Source organism: Pan paniscus, chromosome 21, assembly GCF_029289425.2.
Source record: "Pan paniscus chromosome 21, NHGRI_mPanPan1-v2.0_pri, whole genome shotgun sequence".
In the NCBI taxonomy this organism is placed as follows: Eukaryota; Metazoa; Chordata; class Mammalia; order Primates; family Hominidae; genus Pan; species Pan paniscus.
Window position 1 is genome coordinate 36,962,203 of NC_073270.2, and position 24,657 is coordinate 36,986,859.

General features: G+C 41.4%; 2 pseudogenes; one reads left to right on the plus strand and one right to left on the minus strand.

Annotated features, from left to right (window-relative positions):
- Positions 1–1,771: 1,771 nt before the first annotated feature.
- LOC100970090 (dickkopf-like protein 1) lies at positions 1,772–6,235 on the plus strand (annotated as a pseudogene).
- A 9,653-nt stretch (positions 6,236–15,888) lies between these two features.
- On the minus strand, positions 15,889–18,168 carry LOC100969747 (CDK5 regulatory subunit-associated protein 3-like; annotated as a pseudogene).
- Positions 18,169–24,657: the final 6,489 nt, after the last annotated feature.

Sequence of the window (24,657 nt, forward strand, 5' to 3'; positions counted from 1 at the left end):
GGGACCTGTAGACTGGATCTGTTCCTATTTGATCATCTTGGAATGATCCCCTGGAACCAGAAAAGTTTATTCCACTTCCCTGTTCTGCCACTCTTTTGGGGAGGACATCAAAACTTTCTGAGCATCAGATTCTTTTTCCATAAAGTGGATATTATTTAATACTACCTTTCTCAGTATATTGTAAGGTCAAAATAAGATAAAGTACACAACCATTTACTATGTTACCATGTTCTTTATATGTAACATATGTAAATAAGTTATTGTGTTTATAAGAATAAGAATAGGAGATACAATGAAATTTCGGGACTTAAGGGGAAGAGTGAGAAGGGGGCGAGGGATAAAACACTACAAATAAAGTACAGGGTATACTGCTCGGGTGACTGGTGCACCAAAATCTCACAAAACACCACTAAATAACTTACTCATGGAACCAAATACCACCTGTACTCCAGTAACCTATGGGAAAAAAAAGAATAGGAATAGGAGATACCAGCCTTCATACCCTACCAAAAAAGATCTCTCTCTCTTTCTCTCTTTCTCTATCTATCCAGCTAGCTATCCTCAAAATCAAAATAGCCCTGAGATAGCTCAAGGGCCCATTAAACATTTAAAAATCTGTAGCAACACAGTGGACCAAAAACAAACAAACAAAATGGAGAACATCCACAAAGAAAGGATTGCTAGTGAGGTCAGCATATCTGAGACTATAGGAGACAGTTAGAAAAAAAGAAGAAAGGCAGAGTGTCAGTTATGCAGTGTAAACCACTATGGTCCCAGTGGCCTACTCTGAAGAAGACAACAGCATCACTTGCCACAAAGGTAAACAATAGTCATTCCCACTGGGGAACCTTTGAGAGATGCAGCTGCACAACCCTCCTTCCTCCAAGAAGCACTACTGCTGAACTGCTTTGGGAAAGAAGCCACCATCACTGTCAATCCCCATGTGCACTGATCCCCATGAGAATTTAGGCTCTGGGGCTGCACCTCACACACACACATCTCAGACCCTGAAGTCATCACTATAGCAAGCTAGTTTGTACTCCAGGCCCTGAAGCTATGTTCTCTCCAGACACCAGTTCAACTGCCATAGACAGCTAGCTCCACTGCAAGCCCAGAGCCCCTGCAACCCTGCCTATGCTCTCCTTCTTGGTCCCCTGACTGCTTCACAAGTATCACACTTTAGATTGTTACTAATGAGGCAGTTGGGGTGCCTGTGCCCTGGGTGCCAGTGTCATTACCACTCCAGATCTCAGAGCCATAGTCTCTCCAAACATACCTGTGCTGCAGGCCTCAGCAACATGGCCACTCCATGGGTGCCACTCATCAAACACCAGTGCCACCGGCACTACAAGCAAGCCACAAGACAGATTCAGTGTCAAGAGGGATTCATGCAGCCACAATTTCCCTAGTGGGAGAAAAAGAGATACAGAAGACCTTAGCAGCCAACACCATCAAAGACCTCAGCAATCCTCACTGCCACTGCTGGCATCCACAGTATTGGTCACTAAGGATTCTTGCAATTTTAATCAACACCAGCATCAGTAGACAGAGCTGCACAGACATTACACCACTGTACCTTCAGTGATGCCAGAACAGTTACCCTTCACTCAGAAAGCACCCTTGCACTCCCCTCCTTCCATAGAGGCAGGTCTTTCCACACCAGAATTAACCTGTAAAGTCTGAAAAAGGTGATTGCTCCATCAAATATGATGACATTAACATAAGAAACATTTAAAAACCAAGGACACATAATAACAAAGAATATGATAATTTCCTAGTACCTGGTCCCCTAAAGAAATGGAAATATACAAACTGTGTGACAAAGAAATCAAAATAATTGTTTTAAAGAAGCTAAGCAGGCTGGGTGTGGTAGCTCATGGCTGTAATCCCAGCACTTTGGGAGGCCGAGGTGGGTGGATCACCTGAGGTCAGCAGTTCAAGACCAGCCTGGCCAACATGGTGAAGCCCTGTCTCTACTAAAAATACAAAACTCAGCTGGGTGTGGTGGCAGGCACCTGTAGTCCCAGCTACTTGGCAGGCTGAGGCAGGAGAATTTCTTGAACCTGGAAGGTGGAGTTTGCAGTGAGCTGAGATGATACCACTGTACTCCAGCTTGGGTGATAAAGTGAGACTGTCTCAAAAAAAAATAAAAATAATAATAAGTAAATAAATAAAGCAGCTCAGCAGACTCCAAGAAAATACAGAGAAGCAATTCAGTAAAATCAGGAAAACAATAAATGACAAAATGAGAAATTTAATAGAAATTGAAATTGTTTTAAATTATAGAGCTGAAATACACAATGAATAAATAAAAAATACAATAAAAAGCATCAACAGCAAAATTGATCAAACAGAAGAAAGAATCTGTAAAATTGAAAACATACAGTCAAATGAGAAAAATAAATAAAAAGAATGAAAAAACATTACAGGATTTATGAGACAGCACCAAAAGAACAAATATTCAAATTATAAGTTTCTGAAGAAGAAGAGAGAGCCAAAGGAGTAGAAAGCTTATTTAAAGAAATAAGAGTAAAAAACTTCCCAAATCTGGAAAAAGATATAAATATACAGATACAAGAAGGTTAAAGGTTTTGAATCAGATTAAACTCAAAAAGACTACATGAAGACATACACTCAACAGTCAAAAATCAAAGACAAAGGGAGCATCTTGAAAGCAGCGGGAGAAAATATGCAAATAACTTGTAATGGAGTTCCAATAAGGCTAGCAACAGATTTCTCAGTAAAAACCTTACAGACCAGGAGAATGCAATGATATATCCAAAGTGTTGAAGAAAAAAAACTGCCAACCAAGAATACTTTATGCAGGAAATCTGCACTCCACAAATGAAGGAAAGATAAAGCTTTCCTAGACACAGAAAAGCTGAGGGAGTTTATCAGCACAAGGCTTGCCTTACAAGAAAGACTAAAGGGAATTATTTCTAATGAAATAAAAGGATGCTACTTAGTAAGACTATAATGTTTGAAAGTACAAAACCCACTGGTAAATATAGATCATGATGGCTGACTAGAAGCATCCAGAACTTACCACTTTTACAGAGAAGGACTAAACAGTATTAGGTTGGTGCAAAAGTAAATGTGGTTTGGGGCATTAAAGGTAATGATAGAAAACTTCAGTTACCTATGAACCAACATAATAGATAACCACATATCAAATAAAGTGTCTAGAAGAGAATGCTGGAATCCAGCAGGGAAGCAACAGGGACTCTGAGGCACAAAAGCTCAAGATGGCAGCATAGAGAAGGAATCAAGGCAGCCAGCTGAATCAGCTCAGAGCCAGGAGGAACTCCGCATTGTTGGGAAAAAGGTAACTGAAAGATACGTATCAGTCCACACTCCCACCAGAAATGCCTGAAGTTCTAACTGCAGAAAAGCTCCTAGACCCTCACATGTCCTGAGCTTAGTCTGGAAAGCTGCCTGGAATCCATGTGACTGCATTTGTTCCAGGGAGAGAATTTGCACAGGGGCCCATCCCTGGAATGCAGGCTGCTATAGTATGGTGCCATTTTGAGAGCAAATACAACAGACTATATCCCGCCATGGAGACCAATAGCTCCTGCATCTCCACAACACTGAGACCTCACCAGTATCCGCCCACACCCACTCAAAGGGCTGCAGCATCATAGTGCTGGCTAAGCCCAGTGGCACAACCACACTGCCAGCATCTGAGACCACACAACATCCCACACCCCAGGGAACAGGTGGTCCAACACAACCAGTATACTGGCTCAAGGACATACAGAACCAAAGTGTGAGCTCCCCAGAGCCTGAGAGCAACCTTCCTGGACCTGCTGCCACCAACAGTAACCTCACTCCTCTCCAGCAGTGGGGCCATGAAACACCGTAAATACCACCCAAGGGCCCAGAGACTTACCTGCCCAACCCACTACAGAAACCACCAGCTCCCAACTACTCCACTCAGGAAATGAAACCAGTCCATTCACCCAACTAGAGATATTGCCAGCACTTGGGTGCCCACCTGGGGGCCCAAGGAGGAACTGCCCAGCCAGCATTTACACTCTGCTTGAGTAACCAAGGACCATCCCACTCAGGGCATTACACTGCCACTGCTGGTGCCTGTGCATCCGACCTGGGTCCCAAAGACTAGCCCACATGAAGCACATAACCATCACCACCAGTGCCTGCACATTCAACATAGGGGCCTATGAACCAGCCCATCCAGCACATCTGAAACTGCCAAAGCCTCACCACAGCTTCCACAAATAACTACACCCTAAGATGCCAAGGAGTTCGCAGACATCACTAATGTTAATGACAGCCAAAGTAATCATATGGAGACCACACTACAGTGTCCACCCAAAATCAAAGCCAAAGCACCCTACCCAACTTACATTATAGATACTTCTACAGGGAAATGTTTTTCCTTACAAAAGTTACTCCATAAAATTGAAAGAAATGTCAGTTACACCATATGTACAGATATCAATGTAAGGACACAAGAAACATGAAAAAGCAAGGAAAGACAACACCTCCAAATGAACAAAATAATTCTCCAGTAATAGACCTCCCCATAAAAAGAAATCTATGAAATGCCTGGAAAATAATTCAAAATAATGATTGTAAGGAAACACAGAGATACAAGAGAACACAGATAAACATTACAAATCAAGAAAACAATTCACTATCTGAATGAGAAATTCAACAAAGAGATGCATATCATAAAAAGAAGAAGCAAACAGAAATCCTGGAACTGAATAACACAATGAATAAAAGCAAAAATACAATGTAGAGCTTCTAATATAAATTAGATTAAGCAGAAGAAACTTTCTGAACTTGAAAACTGAGCTTTTGAAGTAACCCAGTCAGATGAAAAAAAAAGGAAGAAAAGAAAAAAAGAATGAAGACATATAAGATACCAAAGCAAAAAAAAAAATATTCAAATTTTAAAAGTTCCAGAAGAGAGGAAAAGTCAAAGAAAATGTATTTAATGAAATATTAGCTGAAAACTTCCAAATTCTTGCCAGAGATATACACATCCAGACACAGGAAACTCAACGATCCCTAAACACAGTCAATCCATAAATGTCCTCTCTGAGGCAGATTATAGTCAAAATGTCAAAAGTTAAAGACAAAGAATTCTAAACATAGGAAAAGTGTCAAGTCACATGTAAGAAAATCCTCATTAGCATAACAGCAGATGGCACCAGAGTGGCTCATGCCTGTAATCCCAGCACTTTGGGAGGCTGAGGCAGGTGGCTCACTTGAGGTCAGGAGTTCGAGACCAGCCTGGCCAACATGGTGAAACCCCGTTTCTACTAAAAATACAAAAATTAGCCAGGTGTGGTGGTGCGCACCTGTAATCCCAGCTACTCGGGAGGCTGAGGCAGGAGAATTGCTTGAACCCGGGTGGTGGGGGTTCCAGTGAGCTGAGACTGTGCCAAACAGTCCGTGGGCGGCCAGGAGTCCTGGAGTGCAGTGACCAGGCTGTGGTCTAGCATAAAGGTGGAGCCCAGAAGAAGGGGCGTGGGGTGGAAGAAACCTCCCTCACTCCCCCTGCAATGCGGCATCTGCTGGTCCTGCTGCTGCTCCTCTCTGCCCTGGTGACCTCCTTCACTGCAGCCTCTATCCACGATGCTCATGCCCAAGAGAGCTCCTTGGGTCTTACAGGCCTCCAGAGCCTACTCCAAGGCTTCAGCCGACTTTTCCTGAAAGATGACCTGCTTCAGGGCATAGACATCTTCTTCTCTGCCCCCATGGACTTCCGGGGCCTCCCTAGGAACTACCAACAAGAGGAGAACCAGGAGCACCAGCTGGGGAACAACACCCTCTCCAGCCACCTCCATATTGACAAGGTGACCGACAATAAGACAGGAGAGGTGCTGATCTCCGAGAAGGTGGTGGCATCCATCCAGCCGGCGGAGGGGAGCTTCGAGGGTAACTGGAAGGTACCCAGGATGGAGGAGGCGGCGGCCCTGGTGTCCATCCGGAAGGCTATGGACAACTTCCATGCAGAGCTCCATCCTCGTGTGGCCTTCTGGATCATGAAGCTGCCACGGTGGAGGTCCCACCACAATGTCCTGGAGGGCGGCCGCTGGCTCAGTGAGAAGCGACACCGCCTGCAGGCCATCCAGGATGGGCTCCACGAGGGGACCCGCGAGGACGTCCTAAAAGAGGGGACCCAGGGCTCCTCCCACTCCGGGCTGTCCTCCGAAAGACCCACTTACTGTACATCCTCAGGTTCTCTTGGCAGCTATAGGGGTTGGGACCGGGGAGCACCTGTCTGTAGCCCCCATCTGACCCCGCCCCAAGCACCGTATGGGAATAAAGTTCTTTTCTTACATCTAAAAAAATTTTAAAAATTAAAAAATTGCCCCAACAGTTTATGCCTCACTGCCTGATTAGAAAGACAGAAATGTATTTTATTACCTGCGTTTTATATAATTAAGTAGTATCTCCTTTAGACAGTGGGGGGGGAAAAGTATAGAAGCTTTTTAGTTTTACATAATCCCATTTGTCTATTTTTGCTTTTGTTGCTTATACTTTGAGGTCGTATCAAAAAATCATTTACTTACCAAGGTCATGAAGTTTTTCCCCTATGTTTTCTTCTGATTGTTTTAGTTTCAGGTCTCATATTTAAGTTTTTAATCCATTTTGAGTTGATTTTGAATATGGTGTGAGATGAGGGTCTACTTTCATTCTTCTGTATGTGCATGTCCACTTCTCCCAACAACAGACTTCCTTTACTTATTGTGTGCTCTTTGTATCTTTATCAAAAATAAATTAACCTTAAATGTGTAAGTTTCTTTCTGGGCTCTTAATTCTGTGCTATTGTTCTATGTGTCTATTTTTATGCCAGTATCATGCTATTATGATTATTACAGCTTTGTAATATATTTTGAAGTCTGGTAGTATATGCCTCTGGCTTTGATCTTTTTGCTCAAGTCTGCTTTGGCTATTCAGGGTTTCTTGACCCTGAATATTTAATTGTTTTTTTCTATTTAAATTGTTTTTTCTATTTCTGGGGAAAACGTCACTGGAATTTTGATAGGGATTGCATTGAATCTGTAGATCACTTTGGATAGTATAAAAATTTTAACAATATTAAATCTTCCAATTCATAAACACAGATATCTTTTCATTTATTTGTGTCTTCTTCAATTTATTTTATCAATGTTTTATAGTTTTTAGTGTACAAATCTTTCACCTCCTTGATTAAACTTATTCTTAAGAATTTTATTTTTTGTACCTATTGTGAATGGGGTAGTTTTTTTTCTGCAAAGTTTGTTGTTAAGGTGTAGAAACACTACGGATTTGTGTATGTTGATTTTGTATCCTGCCACTTTAATAAATTTGTTTATTACTTGTAATTTTTGTGTGTAGTCTTTAGAGTTTTCTGTATATAAGATCATATCATATGCAAACAGTGACCATTTTACTTCTTTCTTTCTGCTTTGGATGCTTCTTATTTCCTTTTCTAGCCTAACTGCTCTGGCTAGGACTTTTAGGACTATAGTGGATAGAAGTGGCAAGAACGGGCATTCTTGTTTTGTTCTCGATCTTAGAGGAAAAGTATTCAACTTTTCACCATTGAGTATGACGTAAGCTGTGGTTTATCATATAAAGCCTTTATTGTGTTGAGGTACATTCCTTCTACACCTAGTTTGTTGACAGTTTTTAATCATGAAAGGATGATTAATTTTATCAAATGCTTTCTCTGTCTCTATTAAGATGATCTTATGGTTTGTGTTCTGCACATTTTTAATGTGGCATATCACATTTATTGATTTGCACATATTAAGCCACTCTTGCATTCTTGGAAAAAAATCTCATTTGGTCATGGTAAATAATACTTTTAATGTGCTGCTGAATTCATATTTCTAGTATTTTGTTGAGGATGTTTGCATCAATGTTCATAAGAAATATTGACATGTAGTTTTCTTTTTCTGCAATGTTCTACCATTTCTTTAAATAAGAATATTACCCCTTTGACGCTTTCTTCCCCTTATTGATATTCTATAGCTTCAATATTTGTTCTTTTGATGTTGTCCTATAAATCCCATTAGCTTTCTTCATTCCTTTCTTATTCTTTTTTCATTTTTCTCCTCTGCCTATATATTTTGATATAATCTGTCTTTGACTCCACAGATTCTTTTTTCTCTTTGATCAATTTTCCTGTTGATGCTCTCTGTTGCATTTGTTCATTGCATATATTTCTAGTTGATTTTTTAAGTAATTTCTATTTGATTTTTTAAATAATTTCAATTTCTCTGTTAAATTTCTAATTTTGGTCATTTAATGGTTTTCTGATACCACCCAAATGTTTCTCATTATTTTCTTAATGTTCACTGAGCTTCCCTAAAACAATAATTTATAAATAATTATAAATTCTTTGTGAGGCATTTTGTATATCTCCAGTTATTTGGGGTCAGCTATTGGAAGATTACTGTGTTGTTGTTTTTTTTTTTTTTTGGTGGCGTTATGTATATCTCCTTGGTTTTTCATGTTTCCTGATGTTCCTTATGTTAATGTCTATATACAAGACATTCTAAGCATGGTGTGTGGCATGGTCCGTGAATGGGCTTGCATTGAATTCCTCAGGCAAGCTGGGTTGGTGTCTGGGTCAGCGTATCAAAGGGCCTGGCACATGGACCCACAGGGTTGGGCCTGGAGCCTGGATCCAGTGGGATAGACTTGTTGATTGCGTTCATGGAGGTGGGCCTGGAGCCTGGGTCCCCAAGGCTGAGACTGGAGTCTGTATCCATGGGGCTGGCCTGAAGCCTAAGTCCGAGGGGGTTGATCTAGTACTGGGGTGGGCCTTGAGCCTGGGTCTGCAGGAGCCAGCCACTTTCTGTGATGGGCCAGTTACATGGGTCCACTGGGATGGGCGTGGGGCCTGAGTTCAGTAGGGTTGGCCTGCTGTGGTTTCAATGATGATGTCCCCTCCAAGATTTATGTTAAAACTTAACACCCAATGCTATAGGATTAAGGGGTGCCACCTTTGAGAGATTATTAAGTCATGAGGGTGGAGCCCTCATGAATGGGATTAGCAACCTTATAAAGGTGTTTGTGACTGAAGAGAATTCTCTCTTGCCCTTTGGTTTCTTCTGGCATGTGAGGGTACAGTATTTCTCCCCTGCAGAGGACATAGCACTGAGGGATCATCTTGAAAGCAGACAGCAGCCCTCTCTAGACCCCAAATTAGCCAATGCCTTGATCTTGAATTTCCCAGCCTCCAGACCATGATAAATAAATTTCTTTTGTATATAAATTACCCAGTCTGCAGTATTTTATCTTAGCAGCACAAACTAAGATAGGGTCTGGGTCCTAGATCTACAGGGGTGGACTTGCAGCCTCAGTCCACAGGGGCCAGCCTGCTACTGAGGTCTACTGGGCAGACCTGAACTAGACCTTGGGTCTGCTGGAGTGTGGGCCACAGAGGCTAGTTAGGAGTATGAGTGGGGCCACAGAGATAGGCCTGTCACTCGGCAGGCCTGAGGACAGTGTCCATGTTTACTGGTCTGGTGCCTGAGGCCAGGGTTTCCAGTCCAGCACCAGGATGGGCCCAAAGCCTGGGAGTGTGTGGGCCAATCTTGCTCAGGGTTGGTCTGAAACCTGGGACAGTCTTGGAGTCTGGGGCTGCAGGAGCTGACCTGTCACTGGGTAGGCCTAGAGCCTGTATCCACAGAGACCGATCTGATGAGTAGGGCTGCTGGGGCTAGCCTGGTGCTGGGGCAATTATGAAGCCTGGGGCAGTGGGGGCCAGCCCAGTGTTATGGGAAGTACAGAGTCTGGTCTGCTGGGGTCATCCTGGTACTGGGGTGACCAAGTCCACTGGGCATTCTTGGAGTCTGGGACTGCAAGCACCAACCTGGAGCTTCAGTCTATGGGAGCTGTCCAGTCACTGAGGCAGGTCTGATGCATTAAGTTAGCCCAGCACTGGGGTTGGCCTGGAGCTTGCACTGCTGGGGTCAGCCTAGTAGTGGGAAGGCCTGGAGACCAAGTCTGCAGGGGCTGTGGGATTCCATGTGGTGCTGGGAAAGAACTGGAGGCTTAGTCTACAGGTAACGGCCAGGAGTCCGGGTCTGTAGGGCCCTGCCCTGCACTGGGTTTTATTGAGGTGGGCCTGGTGTTGGGGTTCAAGGCAAAGGCTTGTGCTTACTTTCCCCTCCTTCCCCCAAGCAGAAGATACATCTCTTCTAGGTGTTCTGCCTGGGACTGGGAGAGGGATGAGGTGGGTAATGTAAAATGATTCTTCTTACTTTCTTCAATGCATATTTTCTTATTTCTGGGCTGCCCAGGTGCTGTAGTCTCTCACCTGGTTTCCTTGGCTCCTTTAAAGCTATTTTTATATGTGAATAGTTGTTCAAATTGATGTTTCCACAGTGGGATGAGCACTGGAATGTTCTGTTTTACCATCTTGTTGATGTCAGTCCCAAAAACATATTCATAAGCAACCAGTGGTCAAAGAAGAAACCACAAAGATGGCTGGGTGCGGTGGCTCACACCTGTAATCCCAGCACTTTGGGAGGCCGAGGTGGGCAGATCACGAGGTGAGGAGATCGAGACCATCCTGGCTAACACGGTGAAACCCCGTCTCTACTAAAAATACAAAAAATTAGCCGAGTGCAGTGGCGGGCGCCTGTAGTCCCAGCTCCTCGGGAGGCTGAGTCAGGAGAATGACGTGAACCCGGGAGGCGGAGCTTGCAGTGAGCCGAGATCGCGCCACTGCACTCCAGCCTGGGTGACAGAGCGAGACTCCATCTCAAAAAAAAAAAAAGAAAAGAAACCACAAAGAACTTTGGAAAATATCTTGAGACAAATTAAAATGAAAACACAGCACACCAAAATTTATATGATTCATCAAAGCAATACTAAGAGGCAAACTTATGGTATAAAGTTTTACATTAAGGAAATGAAAGATCTCAAATCAATAACCTAACTTTATACCTTAAAGATTAAAAGTACACAAACTAAACCCAAGGCTAATGGAAGGAAGAAAATAATAAATATTAGAATAAAGATAAGCATAGAAAACAGGAAAATGACAGATAAGACCAATAAAACAAAGAGTTGGTGTTTCAAAAGTTTAAGACTCCTGCTACAAGATGGCCAACCGGATGCAGCCAGGAGGAACATATCCCACCGAGGTACCAGGACATCGGGAAGATTGGTGCACTCCTAGCAGCTCTGCAGGCGGAAGGCATTAAAGCAGACAGAGGAAAGACGCAGATGCTAGGCTGAATGGAAAGGGAGCTGAGAACCCTGCACGGGGCTACTGCACTTCTGAACTCATTCCTGGCCCCCAACAACTCCTGTGGAAGGGGTGAGTTAAACAGGCAAGGAGCCTCTCACCACAGGCCTCTGGAATCCCAGCAGGAGACCCCTCAACCACCGCAGACACTTGTGCTGGCAAGGAGAGCTGCTTAGAGAAGTGGTAGAGGCAGAACTTCAGCCGGTGTGGAGCCCAGAGGGTTTGGTGCAGGAGTATCTGTAATGGAGCATGACAAGGGACACCCATCCTCCTAGGCTCGACTTGCTCCCATATGAGACTTTAGCCCTAGGGGAACTTTTGGACCTAAACACTGTAGGGCATTCTTGCCCATGAGATGGGACCTGTTTGACCTGAGCAACTCTCAGTCTGCTGGCCTCTCCCAGGGCCCCAACCTGGCCATGATTGAAAACACATTTTAAAAAATCCAAAATATCAATGAACCCAGGAGTTGGTTTTTTGAAAAAATTCATAAGATAGTCCATTATCTGGACTAATAAAGAAGAGAGACGATCCAAATAAACACAATTGGAAACAACAAAGAGAATATTACCATTGACCCCACAGAAATACAACTAACTGTCAGAGGCTACTATGAACTTGTTTATACACACAAACTAGAAAGTCTAGGTTGAAAATCGAGAAGAAATGGATAAATTCCCTCCCAAGATTGAATCAGGAAGAAATTGAATCCCAAACAGACCAATAATGAACTCCGAAATTGAATCAGTAGTAAATAGCCTTCCAACCAAAAAAATGCCCATGATTAGACAGATTCACAGCAGAATTCTACCAGGTATATAAAGAAGAGCTGGTACCATTCCTACTGAAAGTATTACAAAAAAAATTGAGGAGAAGGGACTCCTCTTCAACTTATTCTATGAGGCCAGCATCATCCTGATACTAAAAGCTAGCAGAGATACAATAAAAAAAAAACTTCAGGCCAATATCCTTGATGAATATTGATGCAAAAATCCTCAACAAAATACTGGCAAGCCAAATCCAGCAGCACATCAAAAAGCTTACACACCATGGTCAAATAAGCTTTATCCCTGGGATGCAAGCTTGATTCAACATATGCAAATTAATAAACATGATTCATCACATAAACAGAACCAAAAACAAAAACCACATGATCATCTCAATAGGTGGTGATGATCAAAGCAGAAAAGGCTTTTGATAAAATTCAACGTCCCTTCATTTTAAAAACTGAAAAAAATAGGTACAGAGGAACATACCTCAAAATAAGAGCTATCTATGACAAACCTACAGCCAACATCACACTGAATGGGCAAAAGCTGGAAACATTTCCCTTGAAAAAGGAAAGGACAAGTATGCTCTCTGTCACTACTGCTATTCAACATATTACTGGAAGTCCTATCCAGAGGAATTGAACCAGAGAAAAAAATAAAGGGCATCCAAATAGGAAGAGAGGAAGTCAAACTATTCCTGTTTGCAGATAACATGATTCTGTATCTAGAAAACCCCCTAGTCTCGGCCCAAAAGATTCTTAAGCTGATACACAACTTCAGCAGAGTTTCAAGATACAAAATCAACATACAAAAATCACTAACATTCTTATATACTAACAATAGCCAGGTGGAAGCCACATCCGGAACACAATTCCATTTACAATTGCCACAAAAAGAATAAAATACCTAGGAATACAGCTAACCATGGAGGTGAAAGATCTCTACAATGAGAATTACAAAACACTGTTGCTCAAAGAAACCAGAGAGGACACAAACAAATGGAAAGCATTTCATGCTCATAGATAGGAAGAATCAATATCATTAAAATGGCCATTCTTGCCCAAAGCAATTTACAGATTCAATGCTATTCCTATCAAGCTACCAATGACATTCTTCACAGAATTAGAAAAACTTACTATTTTAAAATTCATGTGGAACAAAAAGCCCCAATAGCCAAAGCAATCCTAAGCAAAAAGAACAAAACAAGAGTCATCATGCTACTCAAATTCAAATTATTCCACAGGGCTACAGTAACCAAAACAACATGGTACTAGTACAAAAACGGATACATAGACCAATGCAACAGAACAGAGAGGCCAGAAATAAGGCCACACACCTACAACCATCTGATCTTCGACAAAGCTGACAAAAACAAGCAATGGGGAAAGGACTCCCTATTCAATAAATGGTACTAAGATAATTAGCTAGCCATATGCAGAAGATTGAAACTGGACCCTTTCCTTATACCATATGCAAAAATCAACTCAAGATGGATTATAGACTTAAATGTAAAACCCCAAACTATAAAAACCCTGGAAGACAACCTAGGCAATACCATTCTGGACATAAGAATCAGCAAAGATTTCATGAAGAAGATGCCAAAAGCAATTGCAACAAAAGCAAAAATTGACAAATGGATCTAATTAAACTAAAGAGCTTCTACACAGCAAAAGAAACTATCAACAGAGTAAACAGACAACTTACTGACATGTTTTGGATCTGTGTCGCCATCCAAATCTCATGTTCAATTTTAATCCCCAATGTTGGAGGTGGTGCCTGATGGCAGATGATAGGATCATGGGGGTGGATCCTTCAAGATGGTTTTGCACCATCCCCTTGATGTTCTCACGAGCTCTGGTTGTTTAAAAGTGTGTGGCACCTTTCCCCCCTTGCTCTCTGTCTCTTGCTCCTGCTCCCATCATGTGAGATGCCTTGCTCCCCCTTTGCCTTCCACCATGATTGAAAGATTCCTGAGGCCTCCCCAGAAGCAGAAGCCTCAATGCTTCTTGTACAGCTTATGGAACCATGAGCCAATTTAAATTCTTTTCCTTTAAAGTACCCAGTCTCAGTTATTTCTTTATAGCAGTGTGAGAACAGATTAATATACCTACAGAATGGGAGAAAAATTTTGCAAACTACGCACCTGACGCAAGTCTAATATCCAGCATCTATAAGGAATGTAAGCAAATTTTCAAGAAAAAAACTACCCCATTAAAAAGTGGGCAAAGGACATGAACAGCACTTTTCAAAAGAAGGCATACATGTTGCCAAAAAGCACATGAAAAAAAGCTCAATATCACTAATCATTAGAAAAATGTACATCAAAACCACAATGAGATACCATCTCACACCAGTCAGAATGGCTGTTAGTAAAAAGTCAAAAAATAACAGATGTGCAGAGAAAATAGAATAGTTATATACTATTGGAGGGAGTGTAAATTAGTTCAACCATTGTGGAAAGTGGTGTGGTTATTTCTCAAAGAGCTAAAAATATAACTACCATTCAACCCAGCAATCCCACTGCTGGGTATATACCCAAAGGGATATAAATCATTCTATCATAAAGACACAGGAACGTGTAGGCTTATTGCAGAACTATTCACAATGGCCAAGCTATGGAATCAACCTAACTGCCCATCAGTGGTACACTGGATAAAGAAAATGTGAATATTATGCAGCCATAAAGAAGAATTATATCATGTCCTTTGCAGGAACATGGTGCTGGAGGCCATTATTCTTAGCAAACCAACGCAGGAACAGCAAACCAAATACTGCATGTTCTCACTTACAAGTGGGAGCTAAATGATGAGAACACACAGACACAAAGAAAGGAACAACAAACACTGGGGCCTATCTGAGGGTGGAGGGCAGGAGGAGGGAAAGAAGCAGAAAAAATAACTGGGCTTAGTACCTAGAAGACGAAATAATCTGTACAACGCACCCCTGTAACAGGAGTTTACCTATATAACAAACCTGCACAAGTACCCCTGAACCTAAAATGAACATTTTAAAAACATTTATAAAGAAGTTCAATAAAATCAAAAAATCTTATGTAGACTAAAAGGAAAAAATAAGAATGCTCAAATAACTAAAATTAGAAATGAATAAGGGGATATTACTACCACTTTTATAGAAGTGAAAAGGATTATAAGAGACTACTATATGAACAATTGTATGCCAACAGATCGGATAACCTAGATAAAATTGATAAATTCCTAGAAACCCCTAACCTACCAAGACTGAATTAGGAAGAAATAGAAAATCTGAACAGACCTTTAATAAGTAAAGAGATTGAATCAGATATCAAAAACCTACCAAAAACAACAACAAAAGTCTAGTATCAACTTACTTCACTGGTGAGTTCTACCAAACATTTAAAGAATTAACATTAATCCTCCTCGAACTCTTCCAAAAACCTGAAGAGGAGGAAGTACTTCCAAACTTATTTTACAAGGCCAACATTGCACTTACACCAAAGACAGACACAGACACTACAAGAAAATAAAACTATAAACCACTATCACTGACATATATTGATGCAAAAATCCATTTTAAAAACTGGCAAACAGAATTAAAGAGCAATTTAAAATGATTATACATCATGATCAAATGGGATTTTTTTCCTTAAATACAAGAATTGTTCAACATTTGAAAATCAATCAGTATAATATACCACATTAAGGGGAAATAGAATTATGGGGGAAAAACACATGATTATCTAAATTGCAGATAAGCCATTTGAAAATTCAACACCCTTTTATGATAAAAGCATCCAATAAACTAGGAATGAAAGGAATTTGCCTCAACATAATAAAGGTAATATATAAAAGTTCCACAGATAATATCATACTCAATGATGAAAACCTGAAAGCTTTTTCTCTAAGATCAGGAACAAGATAAGCATCCTCACTTTCACCACTTCTAGTCTACTATGTTCTATTCCAACATAGTACTAGAAGTCCTGACCATAGCAATTTGGCAAGAAAAATAAATAGAAGGCATCCAAACTGGAAAGGAAGAAGTAGAATTATCTCTATTCACAGGCAACATGATCTTTTTCTTTTCTTTTCTTTTCTTTTTTTTTTACTTTAAGTTCCGGGATACATGTGCATGTGCAGAACATGCAGGTTTCTTACATAAGTATGTATATGCATGTCATGGTGGTTTGCTGCACCTACCAACCAGTCACCTAGATTTTAAGCCTGGCATGCATTAGCTATTTGTCCTGATGCTCTCCTTCTTTTCTCCCCACTCCAACAGGCCCCACTGTGTGTTGTTCCCCTCCCTGTGTCCATGTGTTCTCATTGTTCAGGTCCCACTTATAAGTGAGAACATGCAGTGTTTGGTTTTCTGTTTCTATTTTTGTTTGTTTGTTTTTTCCTCTTTTATTAAGTCTGCTATACTAACTAGAAGGAGAAGCTGTGGTTTTCACCTGACAGGCCACAGGGCCAATCACCACAGCTTCTTGTAGAGAACATGGAGAGTGCCAAGATCACCATCAGGTGCCGCTTCCTTCCTGTGGCTTTCCGTCTTCCAGTCGGCCTGGTCTTTTGCCTTGAAGGGCCCCAAAACATCAGCCCTGGCTATCATCTTCATCCCAAATGCTGAGAAGATGGGCAGACAAGAACACGGAGGGTGTCACAGAGAGGTTCCCATCAGGTTCACAGGGCGCCCGCTGTACCTCTTGGAGATGTCAGCTTCAGTCAGCTTCTGCAGCTCCTTGGTCTTCTCCAGCAGCAGGTCCAGCTTAGGCTCCAGAGCCTCCTGCTCCTCAAGTGCCTCCTGCTGCTTCTGCACCATCAGCTCTTTCTTCAAAGCCAGCAGCTGGGACTGCTTCAGGTTTTGCTGGAGGAATTCAGTCACTCGGTCCACATACCTTGGTGAGGCCAGGATCATAAACAGGTGTTGCAGTTGAAGACTGGTAAGTTTGCCAATCAGATCTTCCAACACTGACACCATGATAACCATCTTCTCTTTGGTCTGGCCCTGCAGGATGGCTGGAGCCAGCTGGAACTGGCTCACAGACAGGACATCTGCCTTCTCACTCAACTCCACTGCTCTCTGGGCTAAGAAGATCTCAAGTTCCATGAGCTCATCAAGGAACTGATTCTGGGTCTCAGTGTATTCAAGAAGTGTCAGAGCATCTGGGCCCCTGGCAACACCTTCTGGAGCCTGGATTCCTGCTTCCAACACTGTGATCTGCAAAGCAACAGCATCGTCTCCCTAGTCTATCCCATCATCTCCAAGGTCCTTTGAATCTGATTCCGGGAAGATGCCCCAGTCGATTCCAGCAGCCTCGGCAGAGATGCCAGCGTCAGTCCCCTCAGACACTGCCTCTACCCCAAAGTCGCCCCAGTCAATCGCGTCTTCTGCCACCTGCTCAGGAAGCTCCTCGAGGTGGGGTCGCTCCACCACAGAGGGTTCTGTCCCTGTCCTCCACTCGTACACTGTTGAGTTTCCCCACTTCTGCACGAACCGCAGCATTGGCAAGACCTGCTCTGTGGGGCTCTCACACACAAACCCCACAGAGGCCTGGTACACGTCGATGGCTTCCCCCAGGGACTGCTGCGCCGCTGCCCCAGTCTCAGCCAGCTGACTTGGCAGGTCCTTCACCAGGGCCAGCAGTTCTCCTCGGGTATTTTCGCCCATGATGCCATACTGCTTGCAGGAGTGGTAGAACTGCTCCCCCATCTCAGCAGCCCCTGCCTGGCACTCCTCCTCCTTGCAGCTGTATTCTTGCTGCAGCTGCTGGCACTTGGCAATCTGCTTCTTCAGTGAGGGGGTCTCATAGTTGACATTCCAAACCAGGAGGCTAGAGAGTTCCACTAAGTAGGTGTTGTCCTTCTCATACAGGGCTATAATCTCCTGCCAATCCTTCATCCACTGTGAAGAGTATCAGCCAAAAATATTTTTTGTGGAGGCCTCTGTGCCTTTGAAAAGGTCCAGGATTCTTAGGCAGTGAAAGTCGTGAATGTAGGATCCAGACAGCAGCTGGGCGATCACTTCGCTCTCTGGCATGTCCTGGATGGCAGCACTGATCTTCTCTCAGATCGTCAGCATCAGACTCTGCCATTTCAGGCTGCAGTACCTTCTGTCCACAAGCCAATCGAGCAGGTTGCTGGTCTGGATGTCGATGGGCATGTGCTGATGGTCCTCCATCTTTCCTCCACTTCCACTTCAGGCCGGAGACCTAGTTTTCTATTTCTGTGTTAGTTTGCTGAGGATGATGGCTTCCAGCTTCATCCATGTCCCTGCAAAGGATGTGATCTCATTCCTTTTTATGGCTGCATAGTATTCCATGGTGTATATGTACCACATTTTCTTTAGTCTGTCATTGATGGGCATTTGGGTTGGTTCCATGTCTTGGCAACATGATCTTATTTGTAAATATTCCACACTAAAATAAATGCTAGAACTAATAAACAAATTCAACCAAGTTGCAGGATATAAAATCAACATACATGACTCATAACACATATTCTATCCTGCCTGTCACATTGCTTCCCTTTCTAATACAATTTCTTGGAGAGGCTGGTGTCTTCTTGAATAATGGGCACAAGAAGTTTCCAGTGCCTTCAATATAAAATCTACACTCTCTAGCCTGTATTTCAGCTTAGGCTACTACAATCCATCCATCCCCTCATTCCACACCAGTATATCATTTCATACTCTGTACCAGGCTAGGAACACAGAGGTCTCCAATGCCTACCACACTGATAAAAATGAGTCCAAAGAACCTGTAAACTGTACCACTCTTGATTGTGATTTTCTTTATAAGGAATGTCCGTCCTTTCTCCTTTAAGCATGGATGAAGCAGGAAGACAGAAAAGGAAAGAAGTGAAGTAAATGACATTTGCATGCTGTGGTACATTCAAACTACCACAGAAATACAGAGAAAGCACTCAACTGCTGCTACATCAGACACCTTGCTGGTCAACCAGAGGAAGGGGGATGAAAATGGCACTCATTCATCCATGCTCCAGCATCATAGTATCACTGTCTTTTTTACCTCAATCCTTTTTTACCTCAAAACCCTCTTTATGATGTCTCTCCTGGCACCATCCTACTTACAGTAGGATGAGAATATCTGCAGGGGGTTTCCCCAGGGTGGCATCCACACTTTTCTGGATAACACTAGATCTGGAGAATTTTCCTCTCACCCAAACATACCAGATGGAACACTTCCTGTTTTTAGTCACCAGAGAGAGGAGTAGGAACATATACAATAAAAATAAGGGAGAAATAATGCATTTTCTTCAGTCTCTCCACATGTGGAGTAGCCCAAGACAGCCTTGGGAGGAAGCCTCCTATAGTGGCACCCAAAAGTTTCATAAAAGACCTTTGCTACTCTTCTCTCTTGAACATCTTCCATGACTTCATATTGTCCTGAATCATTGTGCATTGTATCTCCCATGTCAAATTAATGTCACCTTTGAAATCTCTCCCTCTTCAGACCAGAAGACAGAGGAGACCTGCTTTCACATCCCAGCATGGACTTTAACAATGATTTTGTGTCTCAACTCTCTGAAACTAACTTTTCTATCTCAGAAATGGACTTAGAGGAGTTTCAGATATGGGCATCAGATATCAAGTGTGTATAGAGAAGGAAGTTTTAGAGGCAAGAGCATACTAAAATAATTTGAGGAAATTATTTTAAATTCTCACACTAAATCTTCTCTAGAAATTCAGTAGGCCTGGATAGGGGCCCAGGAAATGGTATCTTGCATGAGTCTCCCCCTCACCACTATCATAAGCCCCCGCTTGATATTAATTCCTCAACTATTCCCAATCATGACCTTCTAACTCTCACATTTATGTATCACCCAGACTGTCTTCCCTCACAATATAGTCCATGGCTTAACATCATAAATCAAGTAACACCTACAACCACCATCAATAACTTATGCATGTACTTTTTTAATAGTTCCATCCAGAGCTCTTAAAAATATATCTAAGTACACCTGATACATTTATCTTCTGCCAACTGGGAACCCCAAATTGTGTTCTCCTCAAACTTCAAAGATCTTTCCGTCTCATTTATATCTGCTTATGGCATACTATATTTATTTAGTCATAAATCATTTATATATTAATTTATTTAATAGACATTTACAAATAAAGTAAATAAAACACTCAGCTTAACAGGGATACAGAGATTTATATGAAAATATAAGTAGATAAATCTCATATGTGTATGCTTGAGATGGTAAAAGAAAAGAATGAGTGACTTTCTTATTAGAAGAGATTGTTCAAAATAGTTCCTGGCCCCGAATTATTCCAGCTGGACACATGTTAAAAATCATTAAGGAAGGAGAACTTTTTATAACCCTTGAAACATAAAGTTCTGTCTTCATTTTATTGTAAATTCATTTGCAGTGATGATTACTATTCCCATGTTTTACTGAATATGGGAACAAGGATACCTCAAGAAAAAAGGTAAAAGGAAAAGGGTTTTGGAGGATGGAGTGTAAGAGAAAAAGTGAGGAGAGTAAAAGGAAGGGATTATGGAGCAGTAGAAGTAGAAGCAAGGGGAGGAAGAAGGGAAAAGGCTAGACATCATAACTGAACTCACTCCCAAGAAAGGAGAAATAACTTTGGTTTGTTGTCCATATGTCTGTATGTCTGGTTAATGTTCCTCCTATGTTTCTTATTTCCTTTTTGTAGAGTGTGTGTGTGTGTGTGTGTGTGTGTTTATTGGAACTGCCATGGTTCGAAGGAATGCATCTGGAAACATTCTAGCCCCCTGATTTCATTTACCTGCACTGCCTTCTCCTACATTTAGGGCTATTTATGGTCAATGAAAGTCACACTCAAGCGAGTTTTTGAAGAATGTGAAAGGACACACTAGATATATTTTATTCAAGGCTAATTAGTTGCCATTCCATAAGACCCTTGCTGTGGTGCACTCAGGTGTTTTATTAAACTCTAGCCAGCCCTCATCCCAGACTAACCCAAATTCTGCTCATAACAACCCAACATTCATTCTTTTTGCACCAAACATCTGACAAAACCAAATGCCAATCCCAGTTCTACCTCCATGTTATGCCCACTCAAGCCCCAATCCCAAGACAAACACAACACTAGTCAAGCCATCCAACACCAACACCCAGCTTCAACCCAACAACCAGCTCATCCACAAATGCCCTCTACTCCAATTCTCAGTTTCACCCAATTTCACTGCTGGATACATTCATCCACAAATACAATTCTTAACCCAGCCTATCCCAAACCACTGCCCCAGCCTAATTTTATAAATATGATCCTCACTTCCATCTCATCATTGTTTATTGTTTCTATCATTACACCAACACAAAGGTCCCATCCTTTTTGTACTACAATTCACTACCCAATCTCCAAATAGCCCCTTGATTCATCCTATAAATGTTCAACTTGAACTCAATTTCTCACACCTAACCTGTATCCAAATCTTTCATCTCAATGACATTGCTAACCCTAAATTGTTCTATGCCAATCCTCTCTACCACTCTACCAACCAAAAGCATCACATTCTTAATTTGATCTTAGAAGTACAAAGCCAGTAAGAGATCCTGACATGATACAAACCTGAGGGTAAAATCCCTAAGCTGCCTGACACCACATCATCAAGACTGCAATACACATGCAGGACCCCAGAACCTTTGAGAGACAGAACAAAATCAGAAAACTTCATGGCAATATCTTTGATGAGCATAGATGCAAAAATCCTCAACAAAATGCTGGCAAACTGAATCCAGCAGCATATCAAAAAGCTTATCTGCCATAACCAAGTAGACTTCATCCCTGGATGCAAGCCTGGTTCAGTATATGCAAGTCAATAAATGTGATTCACCACATAAAGAGAATGAAAAACAAAAACCACATGATTGTCTCAATAGATACAGAAAAGACTTTCAATAAAATTCAACACCCTTTCATGTTAAAAACTCTCAATGAACTAGGCACTGGAGGCACATACTTCAGAATAATAAGAGCCATCTATGACAACCCCACAGCCAACATTATACTGAATGGGCAAAAGATGGAAGCATTCACCTTGAAATCTAGAACAAGACTAGGATACCCTCTCTCACTTCTATTCAACATAGTACTGGAAGTGCTAGCCAGAACAATCAGGTGAGAGAAAGAAAAATAAAGGATCTAAATAGAAACAGAAGAAGTCAAACTATCCCTGTTTGCAGGCAATATTATTCTATACCTAGAAAATCCCATAGTCATTGCCCAAAAGCTCCATGATATAATGCACAACTTCAGCAAAGTTTCAGGATACAAAATCAATGTACAAAAATAGGTAGCATTCCTATATACCAACAACATCCAACTGAGAACCAAGTCAAGAGTGCAATGTCATTCACAATAGCCACAAAAAGAACAAAATACCTAGGAATACAGCTAGCCAGGAAGGTAAAAGATCTCTACAATCAGAATGACAAAACATTCAAAGAATGTTCATCTCTGCTCAAAGAAATCAGAGATAACACAAACAAAAGGAGTAACATTTCATGCTCATGGATATGAAAAATCAATATTGTCAAAATGGCCATGCTACCTAAAGCAATTTGCAGATTCAGTGCTATTCCTATCAAACTACCATTGACATTCTTCATAGAATTAGAAAAAAATATATTGAAATTCATGTGGAAAACTATTTTGAAATTCCTGTGAAAAAAGAGCCTGAATAGCAAGGGCAATCCTAAGCAAAAAGAGCAAAGCTGGATGCATCACATAACCCGAATTCAAACTGTACTACAAGGCTACAGTAACAAAAACAAGACACATAGCCCAATGGAACAGAATATAGAGCCCAGAAATAAAGCTGCACCCCTACAACCATCTGATCTTTGACAAAGTATACAAAAACAAGCAATGGGGAAAAGACTCCCTATTCAATAAATGGTGCTGGTATGACTGACTAGACATATGCAGAAGATTGAAACTGGACCCCTTTCTTACATCATATTAAAAAAATCAAATCAAGTTGGATTAAAGACTTAAATGTAAAACTTAAAATTATAAAAACCCTGGACGATAACCTAGGAAATATCATTCTGGACATAGACTCTGGCAAAGATTTCATGATAAAGACACCAAAAGCAATTGCAACACAAAGTAATAAATGAGAACCAACTAAACTAAATAGCTTCTGCACAGCAAAAAGAATCTATCAACAGAGTAAACAGACACCCTACAGAATGGCGGAAAATATTTGTAAACTATGCATTTGACAAAGGTCTAACATCCAGAATCTATAAATACTTAAAAAAAATTAACAAGCAAAAAACAACCCCATTAAAAAGTGGGCAAAGGCATAAACAGACACTTCACAAAAGAAGGCACATATGCGACCAACAAACGTATGAAAAAATGCCCAACACCACTAATTGTTACAGAAATGTAAATCAAAACCACAACGAGATATCATCTCACACCCGTCAGAATGGCTATTATTAAAAAGTCAAAAAATAACAGATGCCGGCAAGGTTGAGCAGAAAAGGAAACACTTATGCACTGCTGGTGGGAATGTAAATTAGTTCAACCATTGTGGAAAGCAGTGTGGTTATTTCTCAAAGAACCTAAAACAGAATTACCATTTGACCAAGCAATCCCATTACCGAGTATTTGCCCCAAGGAATATAAATTATTCTACCATAAAGCCACATCCACATGTATGTTCATTGAAGCACTATTCACAATAGCACAGGCATGGAATCAACCTAAATGCCCATCAATGGTAGACTGGATAAAGAAAATGTGGTATATATACACCATGGAATACTATGCAGCCATAAAAAGAATGAAATCATGTCCTTTGCAGCAGCATGGATGGAGCTGGAGGCCATTATCTTAAGTGAACCAATGCAAGAACAGAAAATCAAATACCCTATGTTCTCACTTATAAGTGGGAGCTAAACATAGAGTACGTATGAACACAAAGAAGGGAACAACAGACACTGGGGCCTACTTGAGGGCAGAGGGTGGGAGGAGGATGAGGATTGCAAAACTACCTATGAGATACTAGGCTTAATACCTGGATAATGAAACAATCTGTACACCAAACTCCCATGACACGAAACTTACCTAGATGACAAATCTGCACATGTACCCCTGAACCTAAAATAAAAGTTAAATAAATAACTAAATAATAAAACAAATGTTTGGTAGAATTCCATGGTAAAGCCATCAGGTCCTGGGATTTTCTTTGATGCAACACATTTTATTACTGATTCAATCTCCTTACTCATTCCTATGGTTTGAATATTTGTCCCTTCTAACACTCATGTTGAAACTTAATCCCCAATGTGACAGCATTGAGAGATGGAGTCTTAAGAAAGGATTGGGGAGGAAGGTGAAGCAAGATGGCAGAAAAGAAGGCTTCACCAATCATCCCGCCCTGCAAGGACACCAATTTAACAACTATCTACACACACACACACACACACACACTCAGACACAAACCATCTTCAATAGAAACAAAAATGAGGTGAGCCCTCAGAATTTTATATCACTGAAAGATGCACCAAAGAGGCAGAAAAAAGTCTTGAATCACAGATGTCACCCCTCCCCCATCCTCTGGGAGCAGCAGCATGGTACAGAGAGCATTTTTGTGTGCTGGGGGAGGGAGGGCACAGCAATTGTAAGGCATTGAACTCAATGCTTTCC